The sequence below is a fragment of the Myotis lucifugus genome, unplaced genomic scaffold, assembly GCF_000147115.1.
Source record: "Myotis lucifugus unplaced genomic scaffold, Myoluc2.0 scaffold_286, whole genome shotgun sequence".
In the NCBI taxonomy this organism is placed as follows: domain Eukaryota; kingdom Metazoa; phylum Chordata; class Mammalia; order Chiroptera; family Vespertilionidae; genus Myotis; species Myotis lucifugus.
Genome location: NW_005871334.1, coordinates 1418316 through 1424884, shown reverse-complemented (window position 1 = coordinate 1424884; position 6569 = coordinate 1418316).

Genomic DNA, 6569 nt, shown 5'->3' with positions numbered 1-6569 from the left:
TGCTCTCTTCATCCAATCTCTAATCTGTTAATTCTGGTACCTATTTCCATATTCATAAAGTATATTCTTCAAATAATATTGTTTTAACTTTAGGCATTTTTTTATTGATTTCCCACTGTGGTAATAAAAATTTAGCTTACTTAACTATCATTCTGAGGTTTCTACTTAACTCCCCTTTCTCCTCCCAACAAAGTGTATTGCAATTTTTGATTAAACAAATATGTAAAGTTTATTCTATATTAACTATAACTGATTACTTAAGACACTAATGTACTAAGGTTCCCTTTCTTTTGTTATTCCCACTTTATAACCTCATGTTCTCTTTTTGCTTAATTTTCTATGTAATTTTTCAAAATTTAGAAGAGAAATGTAAAATCTCTCTGAATATTATCTTACACGTAGTTAAACACATCATGGGCTATACATTGGTTTTTTTGTTTGTTTCTTTAATTCTATTCAATTTTTTTGCAGACCTCCTTCTTTCACCCTCCTTTTATATGGACTAGTGACTTCATACTATGTCCTTCTCTTTCTTGGTTTATACCCTACTTATATGGAGAAGAACCTCTGAAACTTCTGGAGGTAACTTTTTGATAATTTATCAGAATGCATCTTTATTGTACTCATACCCTTGATTGATTATTTGCCTATTTTCTGATTTCTAAATGAATCCCCCCAATATAGAAAGGCATTTATTTATTGTCTTCCAGCTTCCGATGCTGCTATTCTGACTCTTGATTTTTATATGTGAGCCATTCTATTCTCCATGGCAGTTTTTATGGTCTTCTCCAGGTCCCTACTGTCCTGAACTTTTGTGATAAAATGCCGTAGTATAGTAGTATAGGACTTCAGGGTCCCTAGACAAAGCCTTATAGTCTGAAAAACTAATGTCCTTAAAGTCTAGGAAATTTATTTAAATTCTTTTTCTTAATAATCTTCTACTTTACTTTTGTTTTTAGATGGCTCTCATTATTCAGCTTTTGATATCCCTGAGCTGATGCTATAATTTCTTAAAATTTTGTCTCCTATTTTCCACTGATTTAATTCTTATTTTAATTTTAAATATTTTTCTCACTGTATCTTCCATTCTTCAATATGCATAACAGGACTTGTGAATAGAAGTTTTTATTATAGAAAATTCTCTCTGACCCTTTTCATTGGGAGTTACAGGATTTCAGTCTTTTTGTCTTGTCTCTGGGCTGGTTTGCTTCTTCAGAATGGATGGCCCTAATTCCCACATGGAAAATATAAACTTGGCTTCCAGAATTCTTGGAGCATGATGGGATATGTGACTAGGGGTGTTAATATTGAGGGGAGAAAACAGACTGCATAAACTTTAAATTCCTGTGTTCTTTGTCTCCAAATATTGAAGCTAGGCAAAGGATGAAATAAAAGTATTTGTAACAGAAATATGAAAATTAGGGATTAAAGCTAATTTGAGAGCAAGAATAATGCCTTTTGCTATTGAATTAAAGTGATGTTGAGAAATGACATGAGAATATCAGTCAGCTGGAGATAAGTATGGGCGTATGGGTCTGACTTAAGAAGGACTAAATTTTAATTTAATAGGCTGCCATGTTTATCATTAATTACCTATTGTTATCTTAAACTGCATGTGAATATTTTAACAGCTAACAGTATGGTTTTCAGTACACACTGTTAAAAGTAAAGAAAAAAGTACCCTAATGCTTAGTCCATTTCTCCTTTTAAATATATATGTAATATTCTGGTGGTCATTAACAGTAGATATTATCTCAGAGTATTACCTTTAATTATACCAAATCAATGAAAATACAAAACAACAGCAACAAGGTTTAAGATAAAATATGCATGGGCAAATTAGTGCAAAGACCAACCCACTTAAGCTATTAATATAAAGACTATGGAGCTTTATTTTCACATGAAATGTTTAGTAGAATCAAAACATCAGGGCGGCATGCACAGAGGGCATTCTTCCTCAGCAATGAGGATTATCCTCTGCATTTGGCCACTGCTACAGTTTAGATGTTTGCTGTGATGCCATCTGTTAAGGTTGATTGTGCAGTGACCTTAGGCAGTCTGAAACCTGTTCAATTGAGCCCATATATAGAGTTCTGGGTGGAAACCAGGAGGACAGATGGTAGGGTTGGAGATGAGGAACTTGTTTGTTACAGCTGATGAAAATCATCCTTCTTGCCAAAGCCATTAAATGTGATATCCTTGGCACAGCATTTCTCAACAAATAGGCTGTCCCACTTGGTGGGTTAGCTGCAGGTGAATTGAAGCATTCAACAGTCTCTGACTATTTAGGTTTGCCTAGTTCTTTATTTGTACATCCCTGATATCCTAAGATTAAGTCAATGTTTAGCAACAGGATACTTTGTGCTCAAAGACAGCATTTCACATATGTAGTTTTAAAAATATACCTGCACAATGGGTACAAACTGGACTATAATTCTGCAGCTAATTAAAATATTTTCAATTGAATGGAACCAAACAGAGAGAAAAAGCCTCTTATAAGGCAACTGAATAAAAATTCAAATAAATCAACTAACTTTTCATATCCATATACATGTTTCGTACAGACTTCTCAATTCCAGTTATTTAAGAAAATATATTAATATTATTTCATAGGAAATAAATATGTGTATGATCAGACAAGATAATTATTGCAATGTGGTTTTACAACTTGGGAAGCAGAAATTTTTGCTCATCCACATAGATATTCCCTCACCATATTTGACAACCCTAAAATGCTACCCACTTGTAGAAATCATATCTAAGCATTGAAATGAATAATTTTAAAGCATTAAGCAAAGGGTATTTAAAGAGTCAAAATTCAATGCGAACAAGTAAATAATATAGACTATATCACTAATCAAATTCCCTGTTTCCTTAGAGCTTTTACCTCTAAGGTAAAAGGTTTTTGGCTCTGATCATGCATATCAGACATACATCTTATTTTAAATATAGTTAGGGGAGTGGTATAATAGCAGCTAATTTTTTTGTATAGTCTTTTTGTTTCCTATTTCATTTAATTCTGCTCTTTTATTATTTCCTTTTTTTTTGCTGACTTTGGGCTTCTTTTGTTCTTCTTTTTCTAAGTCTTTAAGATTTAATGTTAGGTTGCTTGACATTTTTCTTGTTTCTTGAGTAGGCCTGTAATGATATAAACTTTCCTCTTACTACTGCTGTGCTGCATACTACCCCATATATGTGGATTTTTTCACTTCCTTTTTGCAATTGTTTTCTAATTTCAGTCTTGTGGTCAGAAGATATGCTTGGTATAATTTCAGTCTTCTTGAATTTGTTGAGACTAGTATTATGGCCTAACATACAGCCTATTCTTGAGAATGTTCCATGTGCACTGGAGAAAAATGTATAATCTGATGTACTGAAATGAAGGGCTTTGATATTCATTTGGTCATAATTGCATTAAGGCCAATATTTCTTTGTTGATTTTCTGTTTGGATGATATGTCTAGCACTGACTAGTGTAATGTTAAGGTCCTCAACTATGATTGTGTTCTTGTCTGTTTCTCCTTTCAGTTCTCTTAGTAGTTGCTTTATGTATCTGGTGCTCCCTGATTGGGTGCATACATATTAAGAAGTGTTATGTCTACTTAATGCAGTGTCCCTTTATCATCTCTTTATATAAAAACCTAATATGCAAATTGCACCCTTGGGAATTCGACCAGGAGACCAGGAGTTTCATCGATCACTATGATGTGCACTGACCACCAAGGGGTGGCGCGGGATGAAGGAAGGCCCCAGCCGGCAGCTGGCAACCAGGGAAGGGAGGCTCTGGCTGGCAGCCGGCAGCTGGGGAAGGGAGGCCCTGGTCAGCAGCCAGCAGCTAGGGAAGGAAGGCCCCAGCCAGCAACCAGAAGGCTCCGATTGGCCCTGATCACCAGCCAGGCCTAGGGACCCTACCTGTGCATGAATTTCGTGCACTGGGCCTCTGGTTATAAAATGTTCATCTTTGTCTCTTGTTACCTTTGTTATCTTGAAACCTATTTTGTTTGATAAAAGTATAGCTACATCTGCTTTCCTGTGAATGTTATTTGTGTGGAGAATCATTTCCCACCCTTCCACTTGAATCTACCTTTGTCTTCGCAGCAATCTATGTCTCCTGAAGGAAGCATATGGCTGGGTTTTGTTTTTTTATCCAGTCTGATACTCTGTGCCTCTTTATTGGTGAATTCAGCCCATTTCCATTTACATTTAGGGTAATTATTGATGTATGAGGATTTCCTATAGCTATTTTATCTTTTGTTTTCTGGTAGCTCTGTGCCTCCATTGGTTCTGTCCTTTGTGTTTCTGGCTGTTGTTTTTGTTTAGCAGATTTCATACATTTTTCCTCTATTTCCTCTTTTTTTTAAGGTATGTGTCTCAGTATATAGGTCATTCACATCCTTTGTTATGTTATTCGTAGGTATTATATTCATTTTATTGCAATTGCAAATGACATTTTTTTATCTTTTTTTCTGAAATTTCATTGTTAGTATGTAGGAAAACAGTGGATTTTTATACATCTCAGGTTTTTTGTTTGCTTGTTTGTTTTTTGTGAGGTTACCGTTAGGTCTGTTTATGTTTTTGGTGTTGTGTTGTATGAGTTCTTTATAAATTTCTTGATAGTAACTCCTTGGGTAAGTTCTTTAAAAAAAATACATACTTGTTAGGATCTCACATATTAGGCCCTCTCTTTAAATTCCCGAATCAAACTGTTATCTCTACTAGGAAAGGGTATGTGATAACATAGAATGTGCCTTTGATTTGGATTTTGTAAAGAATCTTAACCTTATACAGGCATAAGGAAAAGAAGACAATTGAAGACAATTTCCTAATAAATTTTCATCTGCTTATAGATTTATTGTCTGTACTGTATAAGGAGGGTATATACAGATAACACTTCCAAGTTACTTTGTCTTCTAAGATTACCATAGAAGCCTAACTAACTAATGTGACATTCCCTCTTTAACTGCCCTTAACAGAGAACAATCACGGAAGGCCAAATGTTATTATGGATATTATTTATACTACATATGTGAAAGATGTAAGTACAATGTAGAGTAGGATTCAAAATCTATTCAAACCAGTGTGCTTAGAACAATTGTTAAAGATTCAGATGAGAAAGATTCCAACATATCCAATACAGCGTGTCCCAAAAAATGTATATACACTTTGAATAATTATTAATTACAATGGGTTAAATCTGAAAGAAATAAATACCAATTGAGCTATCAAGTGTTACAGTGTGAATACATTTTTGGGGACACCCTGTATTTGTATCTTACTCCCTGCCTTCCTTTACTATGCAGCTCCCCACACCCTGATCTACAGGTCATGGGCTCTGTCATTATCTGAGGGGATAGTAGAGAAACAAACTTTATCGGTGTTAGATAAAGATGTTATCCTCTGGGATAAGAAGGCCCTTCCCTTAAGGCACATAGGTTTGAAGTACAGCCTTGATTTTAAAAACTTAGGTTTCAGCTCCCACTTTGACTTGAGTCAGCACTTTTATCTAAGCTCTACTATGGAAAACCATTAGTGGGGTTCTTGCATTTTACCCTTAGTCCCAACACTTATTTTCAGGAAGGTCCCTTATTCTCCTTACTTGATTCTTTCATATCTTAGTTTAGTTTAATTTCTTGAAATGTCATATTTAGATTACCTTCTCTAGCTCCTTGCTGGACTATATGAATTTGTCTGATTAAATTGATTTAACAATTTATGTGGGTTTTAACACATGAGCTTCTTGGGGAATGGGGGAAATTTCCCCATTCTACCCTTCCTTAAGTCTATTGGCTAGACCCGTGGTCGGCAAACTGCGGCTCGCGAGCCACATGCGGCTCTTTGGCACCTTGAGTGTGGCTTTTCCTAAGCCTTAGGAGTACCCTAATTAAGTTAATAACAATGTACCTACCTATATAGTTTAAGTTTAAAATATTTGGCTCTCAAAAGAAATTTCAATCGTTGTACTGTTGATATTTGGCTCTATTGACTAATGAATTTGCCAACCAGTGGGCTAGACTAACTATAAAATGATAAAATTGACACCATACTAGATGAACAAGAAAAGAAAATAAGGAATTTAACACATGCGCATGAGAGAATCACAATATGATGCTCAGATCATAAAAAAAGGCTCAAAAAAGTGAACCAGGCATCTTTTTATACTTTTTAGACAAAGAATAAATTTGTGAGAAGCTGACAGGACTAAAAAAGTTAGTACTCATTAGAAAGGAATCAAAGCAGGGTTGGATATTCACTAGAGAGGAATCTAAACAATGTTTGGGCTTGGATAGTAAGTTAGTAAACAAGATTTCTTACGTGGTCTTTTGACTCTGGATTTTATAACTCTTGTGATAAGGTTGTTTCTCAGCCCTTCAGGTATGGGGAGAGCACCTATCAAGGATAGTTGCACATTAACCCACTTGCTGGGTTTGGGTATAATCTCAGCTGCTCCAGTTGTGCCCACAACTTCTCAGAATTTCTGACTTGTGGATGGCACTCAGGCACAGTTTCTAGTTGTGGTGTGGAACTAGAAACTACTTGTGTATTTGGTTGCATAGGCAAGAAAATAGTCAT